The 17,565-nt window shown below is 37.9% G+C and overlaps 1 protein-coding gene across 2 annotated transcripts in view; it reads right to left on the bottom strand.

Moving 5' to 3' along the window:
* NELL1 (neural EGFL like 1) overlaps positions 1-17,565 on the bottom strand; it is an 860,623-nt gene that overhangs the window by 183,715 nt on the left and 659,343 nt on the right. The gene's annotated exons all lie outside the window — the stretch shown is intronic.

The following is a 17,565-nucleotide window of genomic DNA, read 5'->3' on the forward strand; positions in this document are numbered from 1 at the left end:
CTGAGGTTCAGCAATGAGATTAAATAATACTCCTGTGAGGGGAGAATCCCAGAGCTCTTGATTGCAGAGATGGGAGCAGGAAGGAGAGATCTTTCCTACAATACTGATAAGTGGATGGGAGAGGATGCGTCCCACTGGTGATATAAACCTACAGTCACTCATTCTCAGCACCCTACAGAAAGGACAGAGCTGAAGTTTTTGGAGATAGCTGAATGATGTGCCTGGGGAAACAGGTCTCTAAAAATGTCTCTCAACTTGAAAAGATTCCTATTTTCTGTGCCCAAATAGACACTGGTTGTTTTTGCATGTCCAACATTGATTCCCTGTTCTTCTGAAAACAGGCTTGACTTTCCATTATGGACTTCTCCCTCTCTAAGTTGGTGATTCATGCAGAATGATCTTTCAGCAACACTCAACCTAAACATTTCAATGAAACCCAGTTAGGGACACATTTGTTGAGAGCTAAAGAACTCTTTTATACTAGGATGACCAGTAAGTGAGGCTGGGTGTATGGGATGGCATTATCCATGCTGATAATGAAGTTATCCCAGATGAAAACAGATAGGAGAAAAAAAAAGATTCTTAACATTGTTTGAGCACCTTTATCAACATCCCAGTATTGTCCAGTGTAGATTATATGACATGCTCAAATGCTTTTGGGGTCCATAAGGTCCCAAGGTCTGCATAGGGCTCTGGGAAGGCATCCTCATTAATAAAAACTGAATTCCCATCAGTCTAAGAAATGAGGGCTCAGAAGAGGGTTATGATTTAAGATAATAGAGTATGTGGCTTTTCTATATACCTGAATCTACACAGAATAATCTAACACGTACTTCAGCAGCAAAGAGTGTCCACCCAAGAGGTCAGCTACCTCTTACTTGCTTCTATCTGTTGGTGGCTTCCCTACAGATATTGATAACTGACCCAGTGCTCAACTCGTCAGGCATCAGCCAACATCAGTAGGGCTAACTAGCTCTTAGCTTCTCTCACCCTTGGATGATTATCCAATTAAAAGACAATTACAGTGGTCAGCTCTATCTCAGGATGACTGGAGAAGTAAATGGGAAGGGTTTAGAAACTTCGATAGGCTTTACATGCTGCTGATAGAGGACCTATCTTCAGATGCCTTCTTAGGTTAAAGAATTGTAGCTTGGCTAACCCTCACATCATAGGAGTTAAAGCCTTTTCACTCTTTAGTAGAGTGGTAGAGACCAATATACCAAGGATGTCTTCTAGAGTAAAGGTGGATTTTAAGATTTTATTTTATTTTTTAATTTCCTCATGAGAAGCATAGAGAGAGAGAGAGAGGCAGGTAGAGGCAGAGGGAGAAGCAGGCTCCCCAAGAAGCAGTGAGCCCGATGTGGGACTCAATCCCAGGACCTGGGATCATGATAAAGGTGGATTTTTTAAAAAAGAAGAATGGTTATTTCCATCAAGCATTAGAGTGCTCTGTAGTTCCAGTTGTCCTTCTTAATTCTGTCTTTCTCCTCGGATGGCCACACTTGGCAACCTGATAACGAAGTGTGACTACATTACAGGAAAATCGAGGTGCCCAGGCCATAGATGGCATGAATTTGTGACACTGTCCCAGATTTCACCATTAGAACACTGACATTTCATTCCCAAACTGTAATCTCTTTGAAATGCAAACATTATGGGTGGATCTGTTGCCTAGTATCTCTAGTACTTTCCTACAGATGAGAGTATCATGTTCCTTTCTTCCCCGAATAGGAAGAGAATGAGGAAAACGGGTGCTGAAAATACCGATAGAGACCATAAAAGAACTGTTCTAGAATGCAGTCGTCAACCTCACCTGCATGGGACTTTCAATATGGCTGACATCAAGAAAGCTGGATGAGAAACCACACATGGCCGTGGCTACAACTTGACAACTGGAAGGACAAGAGGCCAAGATGAATTACAAAACCCTACATCTATATCAATATTTAAAGCTTAGATCAGATTTGCATATGTTTTCTAACATTTAAGTACCAAACTGAGGGTATTAGGGAGGGCACGTATTGCATGGAGCACTGGGTGTGATGCAAAAACAATAAATACTGTTACACTAAAAAGAAATTTTTAAAAAAGAGAAAAAAAGTTAAATAACAGAAAAGGGATGCAAACTGTGTTTCAAAATATGCTATTTTGGGGAGTGTCTGGATGGCTCAGATGGTTGAGTAGCCTACTCTTGATTTCAGCTCAAATGGTGATCTCCTCTAGCTCTGTGTTCTGCCCACCCAACCTCTTAACTGGTGCATGCTCACATTCTAAAATAAATAAAATCTTTAAGAAAAATGCTATTTGAAAGCATCGTTCTAAAACTACATTGTCGTATTTATTCCTCACTAAGAAGTTGTGAAGTAGAGGTTGTTATTCTATATTATACTCCAAGTTCAGAGGAATCATATGAGTTTGCAAATATCACAGTTACTCCCAGGTGGAGACAGGATGTACACCCAGGATGACTGACTTGAAACTCACTGTTCTTCCCCTCTAGCCTATGTTAAGGTCCAAAGTGCTTTGTGTCCTATGAATGGGTTAAATCAGAAATGCTAGGGAGTTTGCCTTGCTTTCTCTGACCAAACAAGCTACAACCCCTTTCCTTAAGTTTCCATGATGCACGTTTCTACCTTACAGCTACAGTCTAACAGATCCTTGGTACAGTTCTGAGGTTATGAACTACACCCGCCTCCAGAAGGAACTCAGAATATTAGATCAGTTTTCACTTTCTGGGGACTGTCCCCACAGGGAACACAGTATAACTTACTTAAACTGCTGTTGTTAGAAGGACACAGGACCAATACCTAATGCATAAGCATGACAGGCCTTCACAGTCCTCACCTGGGCTCCTGCTTGCCAGGTAAGCATTTAAGAATTTGGGAGGAAAAAAAGACTCTGCTTTACATTTTTCAAAGTAATAAATAAAGTCTTCCCAATTGCCCCTTTTAATTATCTGGGTTTTTCTTTTTCTAATTACCCTGGACAGCTTTATGGTTTGCAGGTGACTCACATTGGTTAAAATATATATTTTTCTTCTCGAGGAGCTCTGGCTTCAGATTCTATATTGTCAATTCAATAAAAAATCTTTTACGTTTTCACTGAAAAGACACTTTGTATGTTCTATTAAGATTGCTTTATAGCAAATGGTATTTCAGCTTTTAACAGCCAATGTTACAGAAAGGTTGTATAATTTGAAGTAGAAAGAAAGGAATAGAGACTAAATGTGGTGCTTTTCTTTGCCATATACTTTCTCTAGCTCTGTGACATTCAAAGACACACTGTGAAATTTGTCATTGCTGCCATCACTGGTGTCTGAAATGTGTTATTTTCTGTTTGACTGACACAGACCCTTTCAAAGTCGGTATCTCTCTCCCTCTCCCCCCACCTCCTTCCCTCCCTCTCATCTCTCTTCTTAACACTGTCTTCCTCTGACTTCTACGCCTAGTGCTTTAACCCACAGTGATGTGGACAGGGACCATTAACCATGAAATCGGTGGACAGATGGAGAAAGAAGAGCCGAAATCTCCATAATCATATGGGAAGATACATGCTAAAGGGTGACATATTAATGAAACCTAAAGTCTCACTTTTTCCTTCATTTGTGGCCTAGACTAGTCATAAGTACACACTCACTGAGCTCTCTATTGGGATCTGATTTGGGCAGAGCACAAATGAAAGTTTCCCTCCATCTGAGAAATGGAGAGACACACAGAGGGCACTGCATGTTTATCAACTTGAAGAGGGAAGAAGAAATTGGCAGGAGGGCTGTGAATACATACGGTGGCAGAATTATAACCCCCCCCCCCCCATGAACTTGGCAGCCTCAAACTATGCGTCAAATCCAAAAGGGGAAGTTATATGGGGGGAAAGTTTCAGATTTCACTCAGCTGCTGGGAAGCTGTTACATGGGAGGGACCAATAGCTGAATTATAAGGAGGCAGATTTCACCTGGAAATAGGAATGACTGTGAAAAGTCGATGAAATGTGCTGCTTCAGTGGGAGCTAGTCCCTTTCACACACAACAAACAAGCACTACCCCCACCACAAACAGAAGAGAAGGAATTCATAAGGAAACAAGCTTTGGGGGGGAGGGGTGAGTGGGGTATGGGGTAGGTGTTGAAGGAGAGAAGATTTGATGTTAATCTCGAGATTCTAGATTCTATGACCCAAACTACAGTTCTTTTAAAGTTGACTCTCTTGAAGAAGTGTGAAAACGAAGGGAAAGCAGAAACACAGAACTAAAAGTTACTTTCAAGTCCCATCTAACAACGGAGTAGCCCGCTAGTAATGGGTACAGAAATAATCTTTCCTATTTGCACAGATATTCCATCTGTAAAATACTAAACTAGGTGGCAATGCTACATTGAAGCAGCTATGAGAAAGATACAGACTTATCCAGGGTAAGGAGGCCAGTCATGTCCTTTCCTTAGCACCACCGCCTCTGTGAACGTCCCTTACCAGCATCACTGCTCTCTTCGCCCAGCAGCATTCCCTCCCATCAGCAGCAGGGCTCTCATAGATGACAGAGGTCAGCACAGTAACTGGCAGCAGAATGCAGGCCCCCGGAGCTTGCTGGCTTTAACTCGAACCCTGGATCTGCCACATTCCACCTTCACCTGGAGTTAAATTACTTACTATCTCTCTGTCTCTGTTCCCTCATCCCTCATCTCCCATCTGTAAAATGGGGTGAATTCTTGTCTGCACTTTGATGCTTACATCAGCAAATCCATGGAAAAACTCTGCCATATGCATCTCGTACAGAGTTAGTCCTCAATAAAGGTTGTCTATGATTATTTTCACTTATTCTTCAAAAATTCATTTAGCCACTGTTATTCTAACCTGACAAGTGAATAAACTAAAACCCAGAGAAATTATGAGACTTATCCAGTGACATATAATGGTAAGTGTTGAAATGAGATTCCAAAGTCATGTCTAGCCTTACCTGAAAATCCATGCTCTTCTTACCTACTGACCTCAAGTCCTACCAAATGACAGTAACTGAATACCATCAAAAGGAGACTGTCAACAACAAACATGGCTTGACAAAGTGCCTTGTTACTAATAATGAAACCAAACACATAATTCATTGTTTCTTAGGAACCCTCCAATCATGAAGTATTTTTCCACTTGGAGACATACAGCTGAACTGAAATAAACATGTTTCATACTCCATTACCATCCCTAATGCTTTATTTTCCTTGGGCCTTTCCAGCGAATTTCAAGAGAAGCCTGTGAAATATAGCTGATTTACACCTGCTGAGGTCATCTAAGTTTTTTTTTCCCCCCTTCAAAAGAGAGAATGACTGTTATTTCTAGTGACATACAAATCAAAGTATCATAATGCCCATTCTGAGAAGTGTTTCTAACCACTACTGAATAATTGGATCACTTGAGAGTTATTAGTTCCAATTAATGCTATGAAAATCACTCACTATATGCTGTCCAAAATGTAAGGAATCAGAAGGAAAGAGAAATGGAAAAATGAGCATGCAAGATAAGAATGGAATAGTAAACTTCTTAAGCAAGCATGAGTAAAGACAAAAGTAGCTTTTAAACGTCATACAAAGGAACTTAAGAATTCAGTTCAGAGGCCCTTTCTTGAGCATCTATTGTGTATCAGGCACCATAAGGGTCACTGGTAAAATAGGTTTATTCTCTGCTGTAATGAGACCTTGTACTCCTTCCACCTGCCCTCCTCAAACTGGACCTCTCTGAGGCTATACAAGGATCCCTGCCTTCGCCTAAGGCTAGTCTCCTTTGATCCTCTTGCGGATCTAATTCCCTCCAACACCAACTGGTGGTACCTCTTAGATCTCCGCCTTACCAAGGCAATTAGGTCTAGTCCCGTGGCTCCAGAAACTTTCCATAAAACTGAACTCATGCACATTTATGAGTCATCCAACATCAGAGCAGAGATAGGGAGTAAATTACACAAGGCTTTCAGATTGTTAGAAAAGGAGGAACCACACATGTCATATTTTTTAATGAATATTTCAAGAAACAGAGGGACTCAGGGGACATAGTTTGTAGCCATGTTCAGAGATTGGTGCTTGGAACTACACTGTACAGTTATAAAGCCCACCTGTGGACATTCCAATGGAAGACACGGGGAATAAGTCAAGTCTATAATTATTATTATTATTATATTACTAATCTCTTCTGTAAAAAATAACAGTTTATGATTTGTCATTAATATACAAATAAGAAATAGTCTAATGTCTATAGTATGGGCTAAATTGTTAATTAAAAATATTTTTAAAGTTTATGTAGAATTTAGATTCCTTATATAAATAAAATATTAATGTTTAATATGCATAATTTTATTTTCATTTTGAACTTCATTTATTACTAACCTCTATGCCCAACATGGGGCTTCAACTCACAACCCCAAGATCCAGAGCCGCACACTCTTCTGACTGAGCCAGCCAGATGCCCCTAATATGCATGATTTTAGGTGATTTAAAATCTGCTAGTAGAGCACATGTGGCTATAAAATACTACCGGTAGAGTTATAGAAGACTTAGTGACTTAGTGTAAATGGACATTTAATTATAGAAATTACATGTTTTATAGGATTTAAAATGATAAAATATGCATATATTTTAAATTGAATTTTTTTAAAAAGTGCACATAATTATGCAAAGTGAAAGGAAATAGAGTACCATGAGTATTTCCTCCCTCGGTGTTAAGATTTGAATAATTTTAATTTTGCCATTTGTACTTTTCCACATTTTCCCATATTTCCAAAGAAAATATATTACCTTTTTAGCTCACAAAAATCAATGGACAGGTGAAAAATGATAAAGCCATTCATGTCTAACACTATGAGCCAGCACTTCACTTGTTTTACACAGATATACTAATTTTTAAAGGAATATATTATTTATGTACTTGTCACAACAACATGAGCTCCATATTTACTGGGGCTTTTATAACCCTCATATGTATGCATATATATGCACACATTTATTATACATATATATTATATAATTATATGAGTTTTGCATCCATGTGTGTATATATCCATACATATGTATATATACACATACTTATATATAATTATGTGAAGTCATGTGTATGTGTATATACATACACACACACACACACACACACACACACACACAATGTTTTCATGTCTTATGACTCTGGAATAGAAAATAACTTTCTATACCAGTAGTAATATACCACAAACTCACTTCAATCATTGAAATTAATGGGGAAAAAAAAAGTTATGCCACAGTATTTTACGATGGGGAACAAAGTGAGCATGTGCCATTTTTGCCACTATTAAACATCATTCTACCTCAAAATCAACAAGGGAAAGACAGAAACAGAAAAGGGGGCAAAATACATGAATAGGTAATTTAAAGACGAGGTCATCTAAAGGCTCAGAAGCATAGGAAGAGATACTCAAACTCATTTGTACTTTGTAAAACTAAAGCAGTGACCAATCAGTTACATATATCAGATCGGCAAACAGACGACGGGACGATGTCACCTGTACGCTGGCAGCATCCTGCACTGTCAAGAGAAGTGCGGTCTGATGCAGCTGTTCTGGGAACAGTCTGTTCGTACTTCATCCAATAAAGTTTATAAATGTATCTTAACCCATCGGTCCCTCTTTGGGTCTACATTGCAGGGACATTTCCACAAGGGGACAGTTAAGAGGCAGCTGACAGTAACAGCAGTGGTGGGTGAGAGGGACTGTGGCCACCTAGGTTTTATCTGGAGGGAAAGGGATGAGAACATAATAGAAGCCCAGGAAGAGTCCCGCACTAAGAAGCACTGCCAGTCCAAGGCACCTTGAAGCAAATGGGGCAATCAATCTAAATTGTACATTTAAATGAAGGTGATGAGTTTTTAAAAGGGAGAATCACGGTAAAATATATGGCATCATACCGCTTAAACGTGTTGCAAATCAAAAGGCAAAGAACAGAAATTCATGTTAAAGGAACACAGATGAGTCAAGAGACTGATCTGGTACAGGGCATGGTTGTCTGTGTGGTGGAGTGAGGAATGAGAACAGGGAGCAGTGAGAGGAGAGATTAAATAGATACACAAGAGAGAGAACTTATGGGGCGCCTGGGTGGCTCAGTGGGTTAAAGCCTCTGCCTTCGGCTCAGGTCGTGATCTCAGGGTTCTGGGATCGAGCCCCGCATCAGGCTCTCCGCTCAGCGGGGAGCCTGCTTCCTCCTCTCTCTCTGCCTGCTTGTGATCTCTCTCTCTCTCTGTCAAATAAATAAATAAAATCTTTAAAAAAAAAGAGAGAGAGAACTTACAATAACAGCACGACGGTGTGCAGCAACGGAGACGATGAACTCATCCTCCCGCATCTGAGCTTAATACAAGCAAGCGTGATCCCACCTACCTTTCAAACTAGATTGCTCAGCCTTCCCCAGATGTTCCTGTAATTTCACACTGCAAAATTTTGTTCGTGCCATTCTGCCTGGAATGCTACTTCTTGACTTTGTGCTGGATATGTCTGAATCATTCTTTAAGGTTCTATCCAAACACCTGTCATTCATGAAAAGGGTCTTGATCCTCCCTCCACTCTCCCCAAACAGAAGGGATACTCCTCCACGGAAGTCCTATCAGAGATCTTCATGGCTCTCATGCAGAATTTATCCTTTTAAGATTAGGTATTAACAATTATTTATTTGCCTCTTTTATTTCCCATGGTAGCTCATGATCTGAATTTATTTTAAGCTGTTTTTGTCCACAGCAAGTAGTTGGTAACCATTTATGGGCTAAATGAAAACACGCCAATTCTGCAATTCACAAGTGTCCCTAACTGCCCCGTTTTTGTATGTCTTTAGTCCTTTCTTTAGAAATCCTTCGGTTACCGGGATGAAATCAGTTTCTGCTCTTTTATCTAGCATTCTGAAGCTAATTTTTACTTACTAAAAGAATCACAGCTTATTTTTTACTGTTTTATATGGGAACAAGGTAGGTAACTCTATAAAAGTGATTCTGGTTACTGGTATTAAAAACTGCTTTAGAAAACCTTTGTGCCCCACACTCCGTTCCTATAAGTTTAGTTTTTATACTTTTCTCCTTAGGGGAAAAGTCATACTGCAGGTGATGATCAAGTTCACAGGGTATGGCTTATTGAATTACTGATGCTTTGATGACAAGTATCAGGGCAAAAATTCATTTACATGAAGAAGGAGGCTTTATCATAGGTATGTGCAAGTGAAAACTGCTTCTGCCAAAACTTGCAATTGCATGTCCCTGGAACTGACGAAGGTACTGAAAAGACATTTAAAGTCTGTATGAACTGACTTGGTCTCTCCAGATGAGAAGTCATCTCAGCTAGTGTTTTTCTTTTTCCCCTTCCTAATCAATAAATTCTCATACTTGGTTGATTTTGAGGATTGCTGTTTCTTTTTTATTATTTTTTTTAGGTTCCTTCATCTTTGAGCCTTCGATTCTGCTGTTATTTTCGGAGAAGCCAATGTAATTTTAGCTGGTGTCAAAAAGTAGAATTATGCTCTTAATATTTCATGCTTTTCAAGGTTCTCCATTGTAACATGACCTGTGATGTGTCCCACAGTGTTAAATAATGGACAAAATACTACTATTACTAGAACAATAGAAGGGATTCCACTCTATCATGAAAAGTTTGGTCCACAATCACTGGGAAGTGAAGTGAAGCCTAGAAATTGAATCAGTCATTTCAGTCAATGTTAGAAGGATTTCTCTGGTCTCTTACCCCAGGAACCAAAACAAGATTTTCTACCTATGTGTTTTACTTGGCCAAACATAGATTTCAAAATTTAGAAAGGTCTTGTTATCAGCTTGCTGAAGTCATTTCATAATCTGCTTGATCTATCCCAAAAGATATACTTGACTTTCCTAAATGAGATTAAGTTTCAATTCAAACAATCTCACCTTTATTACAAACACAGAATTCTTTTCACCTGGAGATACTCTCCAGGATTGAGGAATTTTGATTCATTCTGAAGAGATGGTAGACAGGAAGAGGCCTGAGCCATCATTAGCATAGACGTCTCTTTCTCAGTGTTAATCTGGATTTCCCCCTCATACCTTGTTCACTTTCCAGTAAAGCTGCCTATACTGTATCCCCCCACTTTTCCATGTCTTAGTGATTTCCACTACACTTTTGATGGGGAGTTTTCCCAGTCTAGCTGCCTCCAAATAAAACTATCTTAATTCTCTCCAATCTACTTAATTCCTCTTGCATTCCACTCCACCAAGTATCTTCATCATCAGCTCTAAACAAGCCCATACCATCTGGTCCTATTAAAATTGGTGGCCTATATGACAAAAACCAGTGATTCTTATTCCTTCTATGTAGGGACACTACTTGTAGATGGAGGATAGAGAGAGACTTTCAATGTATTTCCTTAAATTTGTAGAATATCTGAATTCTAACATATATAAGCAACACCTCTTGAAAACATTAATTAATATTTAAATTTTAAAACATGGTGATTCTTAGAAGGAGTTTACTCTGGGTGACAATGGTCAGGGATGGCATGATCAGATTATATAATTTCTGTAACATATTGATGAGTTTATGGGTCTTCCTTCCCAAGACACATAATCATTTAACCCCAGTACAAAACACTCTTCCGTTAAGATGATTTTGTGTTGGAAATTGCACAGCGAATTCTGCTCACATACTTTATATACAATAACAGTTCTGTCAATGAGAGTCACAGAAGAAAAATGTTCCTCTGCCTAGGACAAGCACCTAGAGCTCTAAAGAATAGACAAAGACATGTACACATGAGATCTGCATATATTATTTATGCTTATATTCTATGAGAGATGGTGTAGCACAGTTGAAAAAAAAAAACAAACCCACCTACAGATCTAGGTTTGAATTTCAGTTTCCCTGTGCTTATTAGTACTTACCCTTAGATGATATTCTTATATTTTCTAGGCTTCAGTTTTCATGATTGCAAATTAAGGATGGAAATAATGGCAATCTTGTAGATGGAGTGTGAGAATTAAAGGGAATTCTTTCACCATGATATTTTGAACAATCCTGACATAGGGAAAGTACTCAATCAGTGGTTGACATCTGGGCCACAAATAGAGAACGTCCATTCTAATGTAATGGTTACCACTCTTAACTTTATCCAGGCTGCTTTTTTGCCCCCAGGCCTTGGTTGAATTCGATTAACAGTTCCAATCAAATCCAACACGCTTTCCTGACACCCAGACTTGAGAGGGCTCTCTACTATAAATGGTACAACTAGGGTAGGGTATAAAATTACCCACCAATCTTCCCAAACTCCTACCACATCAATACAGTCTATCCTTAAGAGTTAAAGTCAACTGCTACCTGGTGTCTTCTCAATAGTGTCTCCTGAATCATGACATTCTTCCCCTTACTTCTCAATTGTAACCTCATGGATCCATTACAGTGTATTTGTGAGGTTCTCATACCTTACGAAAATCTAAGTGTGTTTGAGGGTTAGAGCAACTCTTGTGTTGGTAATGTCAACCTTCTAACCTGATTAAATGTTTTTGTGAATATAAGGCAGATGACAAATATATTAAAAAGTGCATTTTATTTTTAAAATGAATTTATTTCTAGAGTCACAAAGTTCTGCTCTTCTCTAAATAATTTGTTCATTGGCCACAGAATTTCTTTTAGCTTTACTATTTTTTAGTCAGCATTAACTGTTTGCAATTTAACTATTTTTTTCATCGAACAAAGTGTATTCAACTGTAATTATCCTCCCCAAATTTAATTTTGCTCTTCTGTGCCCAAAGCTATCAAAGCTTTTGACCTGTATGTCTTTCTGTATTATTTCTCAGTTCTCCCTGGTATTTGTAACTTCCACTAAGGACCATCTGTAGATTTAATTAACTTGTTGAATCTTTCTTCTTCCAGATCATTAATGAAGTTGTTAAATAAGTCTGAGCCCAGTGCTCATCTCTCTGGTATCTTGATGGTCCTTCAACCCCAATTATGTACTACATTTCCCTTTACCATTTCCTCTTATTTACATTCCCTTGGTCATTTCCCAAAAATCATTTGAAATTATATTTCAAATGAAATTTCATGTGAAATAGCTCTTGATTTTTTTAAAACCTGACTTAACTCTCCTTAGTGGAGCATCAATTTATAGTCCCATTTTCCCAAAACATCCTGCCAATTTAAAGGAATAATTCAAACATTTAACGTTTAAATAATGCTCTATCAGTCTTTGAAATTAAATAGATAGTCTACTTCCAAAGGGGAAATATCTATCCTTTCAGGAAGCCTCTTCTGATTTTTTTTTTTTTTTGAGAGAAGAGCTATAATGGGATACTTATAGATTGTGTTTTTTCTCCCAGTCTTGTTTCTTCTAAAAGAGAAATATATTGTAAAGCATCTAATTTCATAATCTGTTATAATATTATCTTATTGCATATGCATTTTCATATTGGCCAGGGTCCCTTATGACTTTTCATCTATGGGTAAGAAACAATTTTTAGAATGAAGGGGCTACCTTCCAGTTAGACACTGTTTTCAATACATACATTTGCCTCTACTGTTTCCATCAAACACTAATAAAATAATATTAGAGACAAATTATGAAGGTCAGAAACCCGCAAAGACAAAGCACCTTGGAGAAGAGACAAAGAACATAAATTTGGAAGCTAGGAAAGAGATGAATGAGTTTAACTCACTCAGAAGAGATGGGGAAAATGACTCATAGTCTGCAGTGGAGGCAGCAAAGAAGCAACTTGACTTCCATCACCAAACTAAAAAATTGGCAGCATCAGCTACCTCTGTAACTGCTGTGAGGAAAGGGGAAAATTAATTGGAAATTACATAGAAAGGTAGATTCCTCAGGGCCACTCCCCTATCCAGACTGTTGTCCTTCTCCTACCCCATCAAAAACTACAGTTTTATTTCCAGCATAGGGTACCACGAAAACTGGAAGACGAGAGCAAAGATACTATAGGGCCAATGGCAGGCTGCCCAAATTTGGGCCACTTTGGCATAAAAATTACTTTATGTTAAAAAGCAATCAAAACCCAGAAGATTCAAGAAAAGTTCTTTACCTCCTCTTCAACTGCATAAAATGAGTTTAGATAGATGACCAGCTCCAGGAAGAGAGCTATCACCGTAGATAACTATATTATGATATGAACTATGCATGGTAGAGAGGGAGGAACCTAGCAAGACCTGTCTGATCACAGTCCTCTTTGTTCCTAAGTGGCCCAGCAAACATTTGTTTACCAAACACACTTTTTAATCTTCCCATGAATTGCATTCCTTTCCTCTCAAGTCCCATAACTCTACTCCCTCCTTCTCCTTAGTTCAGAATGACATATACACCTCATGTTGCCTCAATGTCTTTGAATCTCATGTCTGTTGGATTGCCTGTATATATGAAACTAAATTTGATTTTCTCCTATTAATCAGTCATGTCAATTTGACTCTTAGTCCAGCTAGAAGGACCTTAAAGGCAGAAGGAATTCTTTTTTCCTGACAATACCACACTAAGAAAAAGGGGGTGAAGTGAAAATTAACATAATGAATTTTGAAAAGCCTTTGCTTTACCCTCCCCACCTGACTCTCAGAATGCTAGCAATGGAGTATAATTTCTCCAGAAATTTTATTCCTTTCATTAGATTAGAAGAATCTTCTTCATAAGATTGGAACAGCTCAAAAAGAATGAGCCTAAAATCATTTACATCAATACCCTGCATAGGTAAATTGAGGTTTCCACCAATGTTTTAATGTCTCACTCATAAAAGCAAGCAGATAGCTAAGGCTACTAGATGTGTGAGAAAAGGAAGACAAGAACCAACAGGGGGTAAAAAAAACCATGTTGGAGAAAACAGACAATATTAATAAAAAAAACTTTAAAAATTGGTGCTGTCTGCTCAAAAATATCAAAGAAGATTACTATCTAACAAGAATTCAAAACAGAAGATTCAAAAAAGAAGATTCAGGAAACAGTAAAAAAACAGGATAGCAAAAATGAGTAACAATAACTTTGGAAGATAGAGTTGATGAAATGATGAAATATCTCTGCCTCCCCAAGAAAGAAAAGTGAAATAAAAGGAGAGACAGATGAAAAATGAGGCAGAAGTAATCAAACAATCAGTCCAATCCAAAGGTCTAACACCCAAATAATAGGTGTTCCAGAAATAAAGAACAAAGACAATTCTGGGAAGTAAGATATCAAAGAATTTTTTTAATCCTAGAAACAAAACCAGGAACTTTCAAATGGAAAGGCTCTTCAAAGTTCTCAGTTAACTGGTTTCATAATAGGTACTCAAAAAGGCACATCATCATCAAGTTTTATAACACTGAGAATAAAAAGTCTAGAATTTTCCAAAGAGAAGTCAGATGTCATTCAAATAGTCACAAATAGAAAGACACTGCACTTCTTAAAAGTTACACTGAAAAATAAGACAACAGAGTTACTCCTACAATGTTCTGAAGAAAATTGCTTTTTAATATAAAATTCTAAACCCATCCAAACTATCAACTAAGTACAAAGGTAGAGTAAAAACATTTTTAGACATACAATATTTGAAACATTTGAATGGTTTCTCTTCCATGTACTCTTTCTCAAGAAGCCAAATAAATACCTGTCCTACAAAAATGAGGTTGTAATCCAAAGAAGAGAAATAGACAGGATTCAGGAAACAGGAACTCCAACAAGAAAGAGATGATGTCGAAAGGAGATCCAAAGAAAAGCACTCTGACAGAAACCTAAAGGGTTAACTGTATAGAATGGAGAAGGTCAGAAGTCTTTGGAAGAAACTTCCTTTGGGTTAAAATTACAAAATATAAAATGCATTTTATTGTGTTTGGAGGATATTATTCTCCAAGGAAAATTTCAGATCGAATCAACACTGAGTGAATACAAAATTGGGTGAATAAACAGTAACGAAATGAGATAATTAAATCCAGATAAAGCAAGCATTTGTGTACAACAGGAGAACTAATGATAGCTAACTGTGTGGCTCCCATATAAATGTTATTTGTATACACATAAGAAGGTAAACACTGAACACTGGTCTCATCACAATTGAAGAAGAGAGAAATGGGACGTGTCTGTGTGTCTGTCTGTGTGTGTACTAAGGGTGGAAGTTGAGAAAGAGATGAATCTTTTATCTTCCATGGTGGTCAACAGATAAGGTCTAAGACTGAGAAACCAAGAAATGGTGATATAAATGTACGATTATTAGAGATATGAGGAAGAAAATGAAGTACTCTGGAAAGGAGGAATAGAGTAGGACCAGAGCAAAGAGTTACCACTTTTTCATAAGGAACCATGTAGAACCATTCAACTTTTAAAACTACGTGCATCAGGAAAGGATAGTAGAATAGATAAAACAGCCTAATATGTGACTGGGTACTTCAAAAAGCAGTAAAATCAAATGCATGATGAGCATACAATACATGTTCAACTCTATTCCTCATCAAACAAGTGCAAGTTAAAACCGTAACGTAATACGGTAACAGCAGGATGGCTGAAATAAAACAGACACTACCTAAGCACTGATAAAGTTATGGTGTGATTAGAATTTCCACTTATTACTACTGGGTATATAAATAGGTACAAACACTTTGGGAAAAATTTGGTGGTTATCTATTAAAGCTGAAACTAAGCGTACCTAGCAATTTTGTTCCTCGATATATACATATATGAAAATATTTATATATAGTCACCCAAAGACATGTAGAAGAACATTTATTGTAGCAAAATAACCAAAACTGTTGAGAGTTTAAATGTCCAAGAATAGAATGGATGCATACATTTTGGCATATCCACAAAATGGAATACTATGCCAGAAGAATTTAAAAACTATAGCTATAAGGGTAAATCTTACAAATTGAATGTCTGACAAAAAAGTCAAACAAAAGAGGCCATATAACTTGATTCCATTTGTATGATGTTCAAAAACAGGCAAAATTAGTCCATGGTGTTAGAAGTCAAGACAATGGCTTCTCTTGATAGGGTCTTGGAAGAGGGCAGGAGTCACGGCTTCTGGGATATAGATAATCTTCTCATCATCTTTTTAATCTTGGTTTGGGTTTCAAAGATGTTCTTAGCTTATGAAAATTCATTGAGTTGTCTATATTTATGCTTTGTGTGCTTTTCTAGCTACAGATCATATTAAATAAAAGCTTATTATCTTTTTGTGTTTTTTTCCACACTTTTCTGCTTTTCCCTCCTCCCACATTTCTAGGATTATTTCAGAGCCTTAAGGTCACCTTAAAGAAGAGGGGATAGAATGTGACATTCACCAACCAACGATTTTACTAGATGATAACTCTGCTAAGTATTACAAAAACTGGGGGTATCTGGGTGGCTTAATTGGTTAAGCACCTGTGACTCTTGGTTTCAGCCCAGGTCATGATTTCAGGGTCAGGAGATTGAGCCCTGTGTAGGACTCCATGCTCCGCAGGGAATCTGCTTGAGACTCTCTCTCTCCTTCTTCTTCTGCCCCTCGCCCTGCTCACCTTCTCCTTCTTTCTCGAATAAAGTCTTTTTAAAAAAAACAAGACAAACTACAGAAACTGAACAGAGAAAGGGAGAGTGACAGAGAAATGATTCTTCAGAAATTCCTTCGGGGTGCCTGTGTGGTTCAGTGGGTTAAGCTTCTGCCTTTGTGGCACAGGTCATGATCTCAGGATCATGGGATTGAGCCCCGCATCGGGTTCTCTGCTCAGCAGGGAGCCTGCTTCCTCCTCTTGCTCTGCCTACCTCTCTGCCTACTTGTGATCTCTCTCTCTGCCAAATAAATAAGTAGAATCTTAAAAAAAAAAAAGAAAAGAAAAGAAATAAACTCCTTCGACAATGCAGAGAGCTAGGAACTTAGGAGAACAACAGAAACTACATTGTCCTGTAGAAGCAAATTCCAATCTCAAGCCTAATAGCTGTTTGAGTTTCCTTTTCCTCGCCTATAAAATGAGGATAATAGTAGTATCTATCTTATAATCCACTTAAGTAACTGCCACAGTGGGTGGTACATAGTCACTTTAAAAGTATTGGCAACAGGTATGTTCATAGACTGAGGAATAGGGAAAGGTTTCTCTCAGACGCCCAGTTAAGCTAATGACTATCAAAACATAAGAAAGTCCACATCATGAAAATGTATTTACTTGGTATTAAAATAAGTTTTCCCTGAAGAAAAAAAATGAGGGTTGTTAAATTAAAAAGATCTACAGGCATACATGAAACAGACTTCAGATCTCATATAATCCTTATCTACCAACATCTGTTCAGAGGTCTTGTTTCCTTTTGATGTTTAAAGTTTCACTTCTTGGAGGGTGTGTCAGGCCCTACCCTACCATGTGAGAGATGTTTTATTTTAGATAATATTCAATTATTATTCCCTGTTGAAGTGGCATTACTGAGAGGCTCACATTGCTTTTATTCCACTTCAGGTTCAAAGGTTGGATGGGAGAACTGAAAGCTCCCTATTGGAATGCCAGCTCAATGTCTGTAACTCTCTGAAATCAGAAAACTCATCTGAACCTACCTGAACATGTTTCTTTGTCAGTTGGAAATGATGCTTATTTCACCATGGTTTCTTGAGATGCATTAAAAAGAAAATGGCTTTGAGGGA

Source organism: Meles meles, chromosome 8 (genome assembly GCF_922984935.1).
Source record: "Meles meles chromosome 8, mMelMel3.1 paternal haplotype, whole genome shotgun sequence".
Taxonomy (NCBI): Eukaryota; Metazoa; Chordata; class Mammalia; order Carnivora; family Mustelidae; genus Meles; species Meles meles.